Source organism: Eptatretus burgeri, chromosome 6 (assembly GCF_056783735.1).
Source record: "Eptatretus burgeri isolate ZD-2024b chromosome 6, Ebu_testis_v1, whole genome shotgun sequence".
Lineage (NCBI taxonomy): Eukaryota > Metazoa > Chordata > Myxini > Myxiniformes > Myxinidae > Eptatretus > Eptatretus burgeri.
In genome coordinates this window covers 74,760,388-74,775,720 of record NC_140966.1, presented here as the reverse complement: position 1 = coordinate 74,775,720, position 15,333 = coordinate 74,760,388, and the positions used below count along the sequence as shown (strand labels likewise).

The following is a 15,333-nucleotide window of genomic DNA, read 5'->3' as shown; positions in this document are numbered from 1 at the left end:
TTGCAAAGTTTTGAAAACCAAGTTCACGTCTGTTTGTTGCTACCAAAAGACTTTGCTTGACTTAGGTTTCTCACTTGACATGCTTTGCGTATATGCCCCAAAGCAAATGTTCTTGAAATAAGTCTTTCACTTAGGATAAATTAAAATATTCGGTCCTCCACTTGGCATATTATATTGGAAGTGTGTTTGGGATCATTATCTTTTGGAAAATGAATCCTCTTCCAATTCAACAATTTCCACGAGAAAATGCATGGTGCTGCAGTATCTGCTTGTACTTCTCCTTTGTTGGTGTCCTATTGATTTTAACAATTTTTCCTCCATCAAACAGCTGCGATATAATCTCAGACAGTCACAGAGCCACCCCCATGTTAAATAGTAGGCTGAAGGCATTGCGTGTTGTAACATTCTCCAGGTCTTCAGCATATGAACTGGCGTCTTCGATCTCAGTCTTGTCACGATCTCAGAACTTGCAAATCTCAGTCTTTTCACCTTCTTCTGTTGGCTCAGTTGTGTTTTTTTGTCTGCAACTCTGCCATGGAGACATACTGCAATCAGCCTTCTGAACACAGTGCCAGATGAGATGTTAATGTTTTGGACTGCTCTCATTTCATTTGTCAACTGCTCGACTTGATTTTCTTCTGCCACGTAAGCTGATCCACTTCAAGTGCTTGTCTTGCCTTGGGGAAGTTCTTCTGGGTCTTCCTGGCCTTTTCTGGTCTTGTAGCGAGCCAGTTTCTTTCAGGCAATGCAAAATGTACCTTACATCATTGTCGGAGGTCTTACAATAACGTGAGGTACTTCAGCTTTCCTGAAGCCATTGCCAGCATCATGGCCAAATTACAAATTCCTTCATCAGTCGCACAAACACACCCTCAGCCAACGATGCTACCCCACAGCTGAATGCTGCATACAAAAGCATTTTTTCCTTCTTCTTCATAGAGTGCCCTTCTCACAGTTTGGATCTTCAAACGTTGTTCTGTTGAAAGTTGCTTTCTTGATGCTATTCTGAACCCCCTCAGTCATTCAAGCATGGGAACAAGCTGATGAAAATGAATTTCACATATTCACTAATTTGCAACTTTTATTGTGGTTTCTTGTAATTTGCATTAACGTAACTGGTGTTGATTATTTCAGTAATTTATTATTCAGTGCACAAAAATCCAAAACAGTTTTCGACATATTTATTTTCTTTGTGGTAGATGGATATTACTAGGACATGATAATTAAATACATGGAGTAAAAATGAAACTTTTTCAATTTCCAAAATATATTTTACACTCGCAAAAGTATCCGGCGTTGCCAGGCACCTCCTCCCACCCTTCAACTCCATCCTCCCACCACAACCTCCTCCCCTCCAGTCTCACACCCCACCCCACCCCACCACAACCTCCATCCTCCCACCACAACTTCCTCCCCTCAAGACTCCCACCCAACCCCCTCCCACCAGGCTCCCACCCCATGCCCTCCCTCCAAACTCTCACCACACCCATTCCTCTCCCTCCTCCCACCTCCACCCTTTCCATCCCTCCTCCCACAAAGGTACCTGGTGTTGCCCGGGATCTAACGTACATCTCTTGGACTACCACATTTAAGCACATATTTAGACAAACAATATATTTTTCAAGCTACAAAATATTGAATAGAAATATCAACAAAATTGAACATATTGTGACGTCCACGGGACTTGAACAGTCCCACCAACGTAGAATGAGCCGAAACGATGGAGGCGATTTATTTGTTTATAACCCAAACATGGCGGTTCTAATCGCTCTACCGCAAACGGGACGAGGAAGGTGGCACTAGTCACTTTTCACTGAGTTGATGATGTTTATTCGTTTTTATTATTACCAGAAATAACAAGACTCGGCAAGAAGAGGGATCCGGGGCGATTCGACGGGATGGTGTGGGATCGGGCGTGGGGAAAAACACAGACAATTCCAATGAATATACAGTTGTCAATCCCTCTAAGGCGCCAAGCAGACACACACACACACACACACACACACACACACACACACACACACACACACACACACACACACACACACACACACACACACACACACACACACACACACACACACACACACACACACACACACACACACACACACACACAAACGTAGCTATTTCTGGTGGTCAGGCTGGACCGTGGTGTGGACGCAACTGTCCCTGGATCGGCGAGCCGGCCTTGCTCTCGTCAGGGGGGGGGGGGGCAGGAGAAACCGCGGTGCTGTCGACCTCCTGGTCCTGGCCCAAGTCCGCCCACAGCCGCCAGGGAACCAGCTCCGGCGCCAAGCCGCGAGCAGGAGAGGGAGGCAGGTCCACCCGCCGCCCGACCCCGCACTCCGAGTCAGCAGAACCCCAGAGCCAACCGAGGTGAGGGACGAGGCTCGGCAAGGCTCCCAGACACGATCAAGAGCACGATCGACTCAGCACAGCAACCAGGACGCTCTCTGCCGCCACAGGTTCCACACCAAAAAAACACGAGCGTTCTGGTTGTAATCTTCTTCTTCTTCCTTTTCGACCCCGAACAGAACCTTTTTATCCTTCGTCCTCGTCACTCCCAATCGAGCCGTTTATTGGCCCACCACCATCGCCTTCCGCCAATCGTGATCACGGGGCGGAGCCATCCGTTGCACTGTCCTGTGACGTCACGGCCAGTCTTCAGAGAATACCAAAAGGGGTTTACGCAGACACACTTACCCTATCCCGTGTCCCTATCTAATTACGTGACATTTATCATTTCCCCCTTGAAGAAATGAACATTTACTAGACAACTTATCACCACTGAATTACTACTTATTACATCGAGATCCTGGTAAACTCGAACAGCATGGCATACCTAATTAAACATCCTAATTACCCTTTGAATGCATACCCCCCCTCAAACGTAACAATATTATTGTGATACTTTTTGGTAGACAATACTGAATGTTTTTCCATCAAGGACCATAAGCCTGGTGTTGGCTCAACGGTTAAGGTGCTTGGCTTAAGATCCGAGGGTCTTGAGTTCAAGCCCCTTTTCCGTTAAATTAGCACCAGGTGGGTTGACTCAGCCTGTCATCCTTCCGAGGTCAGCAAAACGAGTAGCAGCATACTGGTAACAGGGGCATTGCATCAGCAGCACATCAGCCCCCAAATATGATGCAGCCAAGCAGCCACAGGCTGCATACGAATAAATAAATAAGGACCAGAATATGCAAATTGTTTGGCGCTCCAACTCAAGAGCAGCCCACATATAGTTGGCCATGTGAAAAAGATAATCGAAATCTGTTTTGTTGTCAGACAATCAGAACGCACACTCAAAACAAATATATAGGAATATGGATCAAGATCGCTTGTTTATAAATTTTCACAATTGAGTGGAAATTTTTCAGAGTAAAATGCTAAAAATATTCTTGCAATAAAATACTATACATGGGGTCTGGTAGTCTTCTTTTTTTACTGTGCAGCACAAGCCTGCGAGTGGCATCATTGACCGAGGTTGTGGCAGTGCTGCTGATGCACTGCACCTGTAGGTTACAGCAGGAATTTGGTATTTGGCCAGGATGCCGGGGATAGCTCCCCAACTCTTCATCAAGGACACCGAAAAGGAATCTTTAATGTCCACCAACAAATTCCGGCAGATGCAGCGCCCAGTTTAACATCCATCTGAAGGACGGCATGCACATCAATTTATCACCCTGCCTGTGAAACACCAGAATGACAGTTTGGAGCTGGTTGAGATTCAAACCCAGACGAGACAGCTTAAAGCGAGTGTGTGTACCGCTCAGCCATCCTGTTGTGGAGTGGAGATGTATTGCTTTGTCGCCACTGAAAACATCTTTCCATTCTCTCTTGAACCCATAGTTAGATTTACACATTCTAATCCTCCAATTTATTTTGGCTTTCAAACTCCAGGGATTTCCCCAAGGAGAACAGAGCCACAACTACTGCTCGTGCCATGGGAGCTTTCACCTGCTTTAAAATTACGGTATTTTTGTTGCCAGTATTCAATGAAGTTACACTTTGGGCAGATTCGTTAATCTTTTCTTCACTCAGTATAATTGTCGGAACAGGAGGAAAAGTCAAGTTGAATGCTTTGGCAATTTCACATGCTCTTGTGTAAATATGGAGAAGATAGAAGCAGAGCCTTCCTTAAATAAATACACTTTAATACACTTAGTTAATATAAAAATTGGTATTTCTTAACTTTTTCAAATTTCATTCCAGATTTCCACCATTATTTAGTCCACCATGCAGCTCGAGATCTGATCCTCAAATCCAAAATCATATTTCTATGATATACTTTCATTTGTCTGTGAGAGTAGGTAGTGTTTTCAAGGCAAGGCATTTTTCGGAGGCTGAATCAAAATGGTGGCTAAGACCCCTGCGAGGTGAAGTGGGGCTGACCAAGAATAAGCCTTTCACACAGACAAGCCATTGATAATTATCTTCAAAATGGGTGTTTCAGTTTACCCAAATACCCAGTTTTCATCATGCATTTCCTTGGGGTTCCCTTAGTATGCATGCAAAGTTTCGGGCTGCAAAGTTTCATGGTTATAAAATTATGAAGGACACACACTTATTATTATTATAGATACTTAAAGGTAGCTGTGATATTAAATCGACTTTCACAGAAACTTGAATAATTATCTACCCATATTGCACACTCCTAAAGGCCCGGTCACACCTTGACGTTTTAGCCAACGTATGCCGATTATTGAATTTTTTTTCTAAAACGCTGGCACACGTTGAATACGTTATGGGTAAGTTTTGATAACATTGAGAGCACGCTGAAAAACACTGCCATCCATCGTTGTACGCTGGCTTTATACGTTGTACTTTTTGGTTGTCCTCAAATTTTTTCATGCTTGAAATTTCACGACGTATGCCGGCGTATGACTCACACGTTCCGCTACGCTGGCCACAAGTTGTATGCACGGTCTGCGATCGTTGACAGACGTCAACACATGCTACTTGTAAGTTAATCATAAGTTGAGACACGCCGAGGTAATGTTTAGCGTACCCGAAACTTATTTCTAACCTATGATTAACGTGTTGTTGGCACGTTACGCGATCGTTGCCACACATCGACAGACGTTACTTTTAAGTTACTCATAGGCTGAAAGACGTCGGTATAATGGATCGTCCTTGCGTCAGCGTCCACGGCCACGGCCAGGACACTTATTTGCAGCATTCTTCAAACTTTTCTTGGGCATGACGAGGATGTTCACACTTCGATGTCTAGCTTGGCTATGATTCCAATTGTCCATCGGCAGCGTCTATTTAAAATACAGTAGTCGAGTTTGAGCGTTTTAACACGTTCAGAAGAAACACTTCAAATTTCCAAACCCCAGCGTCAAAAAACAAAGGCGAGTGACAGCAATTTAAATCGTTCATTGTAAACAATGAAAATAGCTGAGTGGTACCGTTTAAAAGTCGTTGAGTGTAAAAAAAATCCAATTGTTGAGCGCAAGCGTCTACTTTCAATAGTGGAGATGCAGCCATTTAAATCGTTGAGTTTATCATTTAAATCGTTAAATCGTTAAACGCAAGGACGATCCATCATAACCCACACCCTCCCCCTCACACCCACCTACTACTGCCAACATGAACAAACTACTACTAATACTAATACTAATACTAATACTGATACTGATACTGTTACTGCTGACATGGACATCGACTCAAAAAGGACTCGAAAACACTGTTGGGTTCCCCTTTTATGAGCAGCATTTTTATATACCAATTCCCAAACCCGCTGGGAACACGTCTTTATATGGCAGTTGTAAGCTAGAAACACGTTAATTTATTTATTTTTGTCGACCGGAAGATGTCATTGGAATACGACTACATACGTCGATGTGTGTTGGGACTACGTAAAGAATTGGTTCAAAGCACGTCAAACATAAGTTAGAAATAAGTTTCGCGTAAAAAAGACATTACCGCGACGTGTTTCGACTTATGAGTAGCTTATAAGTAGCCTTTGTGGACGTGTGTAAGCGTCCACATATCGTGTGTAAAACTTATCCCCATCGCATGCGGAACGTGTGTCATACGCCGAGTACGTCGTAAAATTTTGAACATGTTTAAAATTTCTTGACGTACTCCACTTACTACGACGTATGATAGCGTACTTTAGCGTTCTACTCACGTATACCAAACTTACTCATACCGTATTTGACGTGCCCCAACGTTTGACACATTTTTCTTAGGTCGGCATACGCTGGCAAGATCGCCAAGGTGTGACCGCGATGTTGACACTTCCATTTCTACGGCAGTTATGATTCGAATCGTTGTGCGTCAGCCTTTTAATAGGCTACGTCACGACATCGTCAGCGATGCGTGCAACGCGCTATGCCTAAGTTAGACTATCGTTGGGCATCGGTTGTGTAGGCCGACAACAGGTTCAGCATTCGTTGGTATAAGTTATCTATAACACAACGAAACGTTCTGTGTCCGTTACCAATGCGTTATACATAAGACCAAGTCGCTATGAATACGACCGAATCTTTAAAAAAAAAAACATCAAAAGTTCAACGTAAGCCAGCGTTTTGCATACATTTTAATACGTTTCCATCGCTGGCTAAAACGTCAAGGTGTGACCGGGCCTTAACTTCGACAAATGTGTAATAGGGAATAGCACCATAAATGTGAAAATAACAAACTTTTGCACACAACAGTAAATCCTTCTCTTCTGCTCTGACTATTATATTTTCTGTGGGAATAAACGGCCAAGATGACCACACTTCCACTGCTTACTCAGAATCCATCCTTCAAATAAAACACTATTCCAAAATCATACGAGGCCCATACTGGGTGAAGTTCAATGTTTCATCTCTTCTATTGAGTTGATTCACTATTTCTGCGGAGTTTTGAGGTTCCTCAACACCCAGCCAATTGTTTAGTTTCTCTTTACCCCAAAAGTTTCCAACCAGTTTTAAAGGACTGTAAACCGACACAATACCAATCAAGCAATTTTCCATTGCAGCTACAGTCAGCCTTAGGTATTTTGGCATAGCACAGCAGAACACATTCTAACATGTTTAAATAAAATCAAAAGCGTTTGATCACCAACCCCACCCTCCTTCATCATTGTGGCACTTTGTGCTCTATCACTGGCAATTTAAGCTTTTATTTCCTTAGCTAAAGTTGCAACTTATCACTTTAGTTTAAATTCTTGCCATTTCACAGCATTCGACTTGCAAGCACATTCCGTCCAGCCTGCATCAGAGTGATACTCTTATTGTGACGCAGGATGCAATGGTAGTCTTTCTGGACATCTTCAGTGCTTTCAATATTGAATGCAACACAGCCGTGTTTCATTAATCATCTTCACCACGAACTACCCTCACCCTTTCAACCTTCACACATGGCCAACGTTTCCTGCACTCGACTTGAAAATGTCATCCCTTCATGGTAGCTACCTTCTTTTTTTCCTACAGAAGCATTCATGGGAGAGATGGAACAGAAATTGCACAAATACACACATAGACAAATGCATGAGATAGCATTGAACGTGACTTAAAACACAGACACGTAGCTTGGAGGAAGTGACATCGCTTCCCAGAGTAAGAGCACACTGGGTACCAGCAAGGCCATATTTTTGACATCGTTTTTCTCTCCACACTTAAAATGGCAATGGAGGAGGAACATCCTCCTCCCAATGGATGCCAACTGATGACGTTTGCCCATGCTCTATCATCTAAATGCTAAGTGCCAAGCAAGAAAGCCGCATATGCTATTTTTAAAGTCTTTGATGTGACTCAGTCATGGTTGAACTACCGACTTCCCAGACTCAGAGCAGACGTTCTTACCATTATGCCTGAGTCTGTTACCTCACTTTTAGTTTAAATATACAGTATATTTGCCTCCACAATCTGCAACCCTTCTCTTGATGAAAAATCTTCTTTCCAGGGCCCAACAATTCCTTCAACTTCCCTCACACTTGAGGTAGTGGACAAAAAAAAAGTTAACACCTGGGTAAATGAGGGACACCAAGTATATTGAAAGCAACAGCTTCCACACAGGTGTGACCCGTGTGTTAATAAAGCAAATAACATCCCAGCATGCTTCGGCTCATGTATAAAAATGCTGCACAGGCCGAGTTGCCTTTTATTATGGCTGGCATGGCAACAAGAGGAGATCTCAGTGACTTTGTCAGAGGGGTTATTGGTGGGGCACATTTGACAGGAGCTTCAGTGGCAAAGACCGCTTAACTTGCTGATGTTTCATGAGCAACAGTGTCTGAGGTGATGTCAGCATGGAAGTCCGAAGGAAAGACATCATCGGCAAAGGGCAAAAGTGGGCGGAAGTGCATATTCCAGGATCGTGATATCCGTGCATTAATTTGAAGTGCAAGGAAAAGAAGATGAGCAACTGCAGATCAATACACTGTAAATTTCAACCTCGGGCGTGAGAAGTCAGTGTCATCAAAAAGAGTCTGTTGAGAAATCCACAGAGTGCGATACCATAGTCGGTTTGCAGTGCACAAACCAATCACACCTGGCAATGCACATTTTCGAGGCCAGTAGTACAAAGAACACAGACAATGAACTACGGAGCAGTGGAGAAATGTGATATGGTCAGCTGAATCATCCTTCACCATGTTCTCGACAAATGGACGAGTGCACGTGTGGTGCCAACCTAAATATTTCTACAACCCTGAGTGCATGGTTCTAACAGTAAAGGGTTCTGGTGGTACTGTAATGTTATGGGGCACATTTTCCTGGCATGGTTTGTGTGCAGTCATTTCCTTAGAAGGCAAGGTCAATGGCAATCGCTACTTAATAGTACTAAGTGATCATCTTCACACCATGTTGCAGCATTTCTTTCCTGCCGGGAGGGGTGTCTTCCAGGATGACAATGCCCCCCATCCACTGGGCACATGTGGTCACCCAATGGTTCAATGAGCATCATGGCCTTCTCAGTCACTAGATCTGAACCCAATTGAGCATTTATGGGATATTCTGGAACGACAACCGAGACAACGTTTTCCACCTCCCTCAAACAGGTGTGAGTTGATAAACTTTCTCGTGGAAGAATGGTGCCACATCCATCCTGCAGAATTCCAGGCGCTGGTGGACTCGATGCCAAGCCACATACAGGCTGCACTGTCCCAATACCCAATTAAGTGACTTTACATTGGCATTTCCATTTTATATTTTATTTGTCCACTAACTGTGCAAATATATATATATATACACATATACATATATATATATATATATATATATATATATATATATATATATATATATATATATATATATATATATATATATATATATATATATATATATATATATATATATATATATATATATATATATATATATACATACAGGAGCCTGGTGTTGGCGCAGTGGTTAGGGCAGCGGCTTGGGATCCAAAAGGTCCTGAGTTCAAGCCCCGTTAGATCACTGAATTAATACACCAGGGGGTTGACTCAGCCTGTCATCCTTCCGAGGTCGGCGAAATGAGCAGCAGTGTACTGGGCCGGTGTATACCCCGGTTAAAATAGGTGTACCATATCCCTGCGTCGTAAGAGGTGACCAGGGTTGCGTCAGGAAGGGCATCCGGCGTAAAACATGTGCCAAATCACTATGCGGATCATACGGATGATCTGCTGTGGCGACCCCTAACAGGAGCAGCCGAAAGAAGAAGAAGATATATATATATATATATATATATATATATATATATATACATACATACATACATACAGGCAATCCTCGGGTTATGACGGTCTCGACGTACGACGTTTCGTGGTTACGACGCATCCCCATAAATTATTAAGAAAAAAAACCAAGCACAAAACGTCCGAAAATTAGCCACAAAAAGTGATCGATCTTGCTTTGAGTCAAATCTGAACAGTCGAAACACCCCGCCATGAGTCTCTGCGATGAGTCAGGAAGACGAATTGACTTTCTGCAGGAAGAGGACTTTTACAGTGAGTTTTGAATTCATGAAGAGTCAAAACCAGTTTTGAAACCTAATGTGAATCTAAACAGACTGGAGACTGAAGACAACAACTTGGTTTGGCCTGAACACATCATCGGGAAAACCCGCAACATTGGAAAAATCCATAAACAAGCCGCATCGTTATTTTAGCCGCAGAGGTCGAAGTTGAGGGAAAAAGTTGCGACTAATAGTCCGAATTTTACGGTAGTGCTTTGGCTGGAAGACCACCATCAACGGCGTATCCAAATGAGCCTTATGTTGATTCAGGAGAAGGCTAAAAGATTGTTTGAGGAATGAGGGGCAGAACACACGAAAAGGTGTGTTCCGAATTACGCGGAAAATCGCATTACGACTCGTCGTAGGAACGGAACTCCGTCGTAAGTCGAGGACCCCCTGTATATATATATATATATATATGTCATGTCCAGTGGGTCGAACCCCTACCTGGATGGCAAAGCTTCTCCCTTGAAGACTTACAACCAAGACTCAGAGATTAATGCACGTGGGAAGGGGCCACAATGGCAGAAGGGGCGGAGGAGCACAGCACAGGAGCGCTTTACCAACACAGCACAAGGGGTTTATACTCAAACCCCACAATAGATACATGTTTACAGTTTCTTAAAAGGTAAACATTGAATAGAAAATAAAAAATATTTACAAAGGACAAGAATTCAAAAGGGTAATGATAATAATAATAATGAAATAATAAATCCAAAAGTAAGGGCAGGTCTCACACAGACTCAAATACAGACAACGGGAACACAACATAAAAAGAACTAGCATCTGTTGAAGACAAAGTCTTCGATATCCCCCGCCATAGTAAATGAGGATTAACAAACTTATATTCCCTTAGCGTGTGCAATATGTATGTGAAGTTTCCCCTTGATCTGACCAGCCGTTCTGGAGAAGAAGATGTTTGAAGGTTTTAGGGTAAATTAAATATGGCCACCAAACCATGTGACCTATCAATTAGAAATTAACAAACTTCTGAAAGGATGTCTTGGAGAAGTGTATGTGAAATTTTGCCTCAATCTGTCCAGCTGTTGTGGAGAAGAAGGTTTTTAAAATTTACTAATTTTCAATCCAAGATGGCTGATGAACCATGTGACCTATGACATCATAAGTTTACATTCTACCTCCAATCCTCCAGTGGAATACATGTGTGAAGTTTCGTGTTAATCGGATGAGGTGTGTTTTTCTATCCAAGATGGCTGCCAAACCATGTGACTTGTGATGTCTTAATTTTTACGATGTATGCAGACATGATGGAAGATGATAGTTGCAAATTTTCACTTCGTTAAGTTATGTGATTCCAGAGAAAAAATTATTTAATATTTTTCTTGAATCCAACATGGTTGCCAAACCATGTGACCTATCAATTAGAAAATATCAAAAGGCACCAGTTCACCACTTGTTTGATATGTGTACCAAATTTCGTAAATATATCTTGAGGGGATTTGTAGTTAAGCTCTGGAAACGAAATGTGACGGACGGACGGACGGAACCCATTTCTATATCCCCGCCAACTTCGTTGGTTGGCGGGGATTAAAACCTTTCCTTTCAAGTATTCTTGGACTTAGCTTAGGTTGGCTCAGAACTTGTGCTTGTGGAACTTGGAATCGAGGCGCTCCTATTCGTACGGGCAGACGCACACAAAAATGACGCTTCTCTCATAGCGGGACAAATGCATGCCAGGCAATCTGCAAGCGGCACTCCACACCAAAGCTCAGAGCCCCAGTGCAACGGCTTTGTGTGCCGATCGCCCTCACCAACCCAACCAAGAGCCAAAAGCCAGCGTCCTGCTTCACCACGCGAGCCAAATCCCCTCAACACTAATTCAATGGTAGCGTCGTCCTCTTCGGCATGCGCTCACACTCCACTCTCGCCTCTGCCTCTGCCTCTGCCTCCTCTTTGACTGTTCAGTCGAGAGCCTCCCACAATGAGCAAGCGGACTGAGTCCGATGCCTCTCAAAATGTCCAGCTTAATCATCATGGCTCTCGACCAAAAACGCAACGTGCCTCTGCCCTGATCACTCTATCTCCTTCCCTCCAGGGCGTGGCCTGCTCGCACCCAACCCAGGAAGGCGGGGCTTCCGCCTGCTCGGCCAACTTCTGACGTCATGCCCATAAATCGTCCCTCGGGGGCGTGACTTATTCAGTCCCTTCCCTTTTGTCTAGTGGGAAAACGGGACATGCGTTGTGTGGATCTCATAGCTCAGTCTGTTTCCACCACTCGAACTTCATTTCTACTCTTCTTTTATGCTTATTCCTGAGGTAAATCCAAATTTGGGTCCTCGCGGAGGCCAACACGTGCAGCACGTGCCGCAGCTGGGTGAGGGGAATAGAAAGCCGCGACAACACCCCACGAACATTGACAGCGCAGCTGTGAGGATGCAGCGATACCCTCGAAGGAAACTCTGCACAAGCTCGAGATGATCGTCTGACGTTTCCAATGATCTTGGATGAGATTGCTGGTTGCAATGAAAGGCATACGAACGAATATTTCTTAAAGAGACTGCACGGATGTTGTTTTCCACAACACAGAAGCAAATAACCCAATATCGGCAAGAGCGTGGCTGGCAGCTTGGTGCCAATAACTACATAGTCAGAGGCCGGTAAAAGAAAAACATCAACCACGCCACGTTGTACAGGACACAAGTGTGCAAGATACGGGCGGTACGTACTTTTCAACCAATTTCTGGATTTAATTATATCGTTATACTCTTTCCCCTCCATCTGATACTTATATCTATATTCTTTTTCATTCCAAACCTCCATCTAATGATTATATTCAATCGTTCCCCTCAATTCCTGACACAGATCAGGGTTGGCCCCACGCACAAGAAAGCAGAATCGGGTGAACGCCAGCGCAGACCACGTGGGCCATGGCGGACCTGTGCGAAGCTCGTGACACCTTATTATCGTACAGAGCAGGGCACGAATGGCACACATCTTGTTCTGGTCTGTGCATGAATTTATCCTAACATCTCACCATCTGTGCATGGGTTTACCCCAACACCTTACCGTCGGTCCTCGCTGGGGGCCGCGGGTGTTCCCCACGGACGGCGGATGTCTCCTCGCCTCTCCGCTCGGTGAAGCCGCGATCAGGCAGAGGCGTGCTGTGCGGTTCGGATCGCTCGGGCGCGTTGCACATCGCGGAGCAAGCATTGATCAGCGCTAATCGGGGGTGCCCGGGAGGGCATGCGGGGCCGCCATGACCCTCTGCCAGGCACTGGTGCACGGTCCGGGAGATCGGTGCAATGCAATTCATGTTGCGGAGTTCGGTGCGGGGCGATTCATATCATGGGGCTCGGAGCGAGATGATTCCGCAGCTTGGAGTTATCTTGCCGGAAGTGGAGTGGAGCCGCTTCCGGCCATCACGGCTGGGCCACGCAGTGGTCCGGGCCCAATCAGAGCAGCCCGATTCAGGTGATGACATCACTTCGGGGTAAGGCCCCCAACCTGCACCCCAGGGTCTTTAAAGATTGGGTGGTGAGGCCATATGTAGTTCCAGTTCTGGTTTTTGTGTCTTGCCCATCGCTGTCGGCTCGTACCGTTCTCTGCGCGGCCTGGGATTAATCTCTCCGCCTTCTACTCCTTCCCTTCTGTTGTCATCGCTTGCAACTCTGCTTCCACTTCTCCACCCTTACGTCGCTGACTCCACCCACCCACCTGGTCCCGTCTACCACTCCACCCACTCGCTCTCGAATTCGCCTTCTCCACCCATTCGGATCCTGACTCTGCCTTCTCCACCCAAGTCCCTCCCTTCACGCCTGATGGTCGCATCTCATTCTCTGGACCAGTGCGAGCTGCATGAGGTGCCACGAAGCAAGAGACGGCATGCCAGCTGTCAGGGAAGTATCGCCCAGCGGAGCATCCCCCCAAAACGTATTGGTGGCGTGATCAGGCAATCGTGCAAGTTATTGAGATCGTGCGCCTCATCTCCTCTCCTCCCTTTTCTCATCAACTCCTCTTTATCGGGGTGTGTGTGTGTGTGTATGTGTGTATGTGTGTATGTGTGTATGTGTGTGTGTGTATGTGTGTATGTGTGTATGTGTGTATGTGTGTGTGTGTGTGTGTGTGTGTGTGTGTGTGTGTGTGTGTGTGTGTGTGTGTGTGTGTGTGTGTGTGTGTGTGTGTGTGTGTGTGTGTGTGTGTGTGTGTGTGTGTGTCCTGGTGCCTGTCCTTGTAAGTTAAGATTGCAGAAGACTTATTTCGGGATAACTCTGCTCTGTCTGCTTTTGTAAGTTGCTTGTATATTGTCCCACCTCATGCTTCTTTCTGTCCCTGCATTACACACAACAATAAAGCTATTCACTGGGCCACATCACTTTCCTCGCCTGCTTGTAAATACATTATCTATCTATAATTCCAGCATTCTGTGTGTGTGTCTGTGATGGCTGTTTCTCGACAACCACTGGTCCGATCTCATTGAAACTTGCCAGGTATATTGCTGGGGACCTGAGGATGTGCTTTTTAAAGGTTTGATATTAATCGGACAAGTGCCTCCCAAGTTATGGCCATTTATTTACCAAACCAATGACAAGACACGTTGTTGCGTGGGCGTGGCTGATGGGGAAGGAGATCAGCCGCGTTCCCCATTACTGGTTACAACGTATGGGCTTCCGGATAATGATGACTTCGTGTATTCTAATAATTTCTCGATTTCTTATGCGCATTTATAGATAAACACAATGCCCCAAGATATGATAGTTTTCATATTAGACGGTGCATAAGTTTCCGTAACATCAGAGTGAGCTGGTGTGCTCCGAACCAGGAAGTAATTTTTTTCTCTCTTCTCTTCTCTTTTTGTTTTTCCTTGCAATGACATTGCGAAAAGGCAAAATACGTTGGCGCTAATTGGACATTTGGGCATTAAAACAAAAATTGCGAATAATCGTAACTGCGAATAATATGCAAACTTCCGGGCCACGCACGTACGGGCACGCGAGAGCGAAGAAACGGCCTGTGTGGTTGTTGTTTCTTGCTCGCGGCTTGAAATTTTTTTTTTTTTCACAGGCACGTACTAGTTATTAGAAATGTTCCCAGCTCGTTTTCGTCTGTTCTTTCATTGATCCAGCATGGTCTGAATCCTAGCTTAGCCGGGACTTTATTCCCAACGATCCGTTTCTTTGAGCCGGTACGTCCTTGACAGTGTCGCTCGGCTGCATCTGATCCGGTTCGGACAAGGCGTACTGAGGGCGTGTCCCCGGGTAATTAGGTCACGTGATTATTTTAGGTAACTGATATTAGACGGAGGACTCTAAGTCATGTGGTTGATTTATTGGCGTTCACAGTCGGTTTGCGACCCGGCACGTCATGGAGTTATCCGTGTGCGATGGCCTGCGATTCCGGGAAGTCTGGTGAGAACCTGAGATAGCTTCC

The 15,333-nt window shown here is 44.8% G+C and overlaps 1 protein-coding gene across 6 annotated transcripts in view; it reads right to left on the bottom strand.

Moving 5' to 3' along the window:
* The window catches only part of ANKRD13C (ankyrin repeat domain 13C), a 189,373-nt gene that overhangs the window by 139,656 nt on the left and 34,384 nt on the right, over positions 1-15,333 (bottom strand). The gene's annotated exons all lie outside the window — the stretch shown is intronic.